A 1,421-nucleotide genomic window follows, 5' to 3' on the forward strand; every position below is an offset into this window, starting at 1 on the left:
ACAACAAACAAACCAAAAAAAAAAAAAAAAAAAAAGTCAAAAAAAAAAAAAAAAGAAAAGTTGATGGGGAATTTTATAATGAAGAGAGCAGGCCAAGAGCCCTGAATCCACGGATCAACAAGTAAACATGTTTCAACTAAATGCTATGGGCCTTCAAATGTAACGTAATAATAAGTACACAGCACCATTGCCAATAAGGTATGCTTGACAAAAACATTAGACCCGAATCTAATCAAGCCTCCAGATCTAACTTTCAGTTTACTGGAAGTTAGATCTGGAGGGATAGAAGAACAAGTTTAACTACACCATCAGGCAGCAATCAGCCAAATCTGGGATGTGGGAACCTTTATAAGACAAATGCTCTGGTTTCTTTTACATATAAATAGCATGAGAAAAGAAAAATGGAACGGTTACAGATTAAAGGTACTTGAGACATATCAACCAAATGAAATGTGTGAACCTTATTTCAATCCTGACTGGAACAAACCAGTCGTTAAAAGGAATTTGAACATGAACTAGGTATTAAATGATTTTAGGAAATTTGTATTCATTTTGTTGGATATGGTAGTTATGTTTTAAAAAGCCTTGGGAAGATGTAGGCTGAAATAATTTGGGTGGAAATGATATGAAGTCTGGGATTAGCTTTATGACACTCCAGAGGGAGGGGAAGGTGAGGAGACAGATGAAACAAGATCGGCAAAATGTTAATAATTATTGAAGACGGGTGATAGGTGCAGGTCAATGTATTACATTCGTTCTATTGTTATGTATGTGAAATTTCCATAATAAAAAAGTTTGTTAAGGCTAAAACTAAATAATTCAGAAAATTGAGACAAAGAGAAAATACAGATCAAGAAATAGAAAAGTTCTGAGCTTCTTAGTAGCCAAAGCAAAGAGGGAAACAAGAGTCATGCTAGCCAAGTGTTGAGAAAAGTCTTATGCCTGCAGTCTATTGACCCCCACTCAGCAACGTAAGAATGGGCCCTGAGCCTGGAACACTTCCTAACCAAGAGACAAAGAGCCCACACAGCCTGTGCTGGGTTTACCACCTTGTGTGGGAATATCTTTCCTTGTTTTAGGCGCAATGAGTATTCTTTTTGTCTCTGCTTAAAGCATGTGCGTCAGTCATATGGCATCTGGCCAACCCCACTGCTGCTACATCTATTTTCCGGGAGGGGACAAGCTCCTACCATTATAGCAGCAGAAGGGTGAGCATAGGCAAATTGCCCTATGTTGGCCACTGGGAGAGATCCGCTGGCTGTGAGGCACCAATGCCCAAAACTAAAGCTGATCTTGCTCTGTCTCTTTTCCATGTATAAAGCATTGTTCCACCCAGTACTTAACTGCCTGTTTTCCTTGGCAACTCAGATACCAAGATGCAATGGGTTAGAAGGGGTTAGAGCCTTTCCCTGGGATTGGTA

Source organism: Rhinolophus hipposideros (genome assembly GCF_964194185.1).
Source record: "Rhinolophus hipposideros genome assembly, chromosome: 8".
NCBI classification, from domain to species: domain Eukaryota; kingdom Metazoa; phylum Chordata; class Mammalia; order Chiroptera; family Rhinolophidae; genus Rhinolophus; species Rhinolophus hipposideros.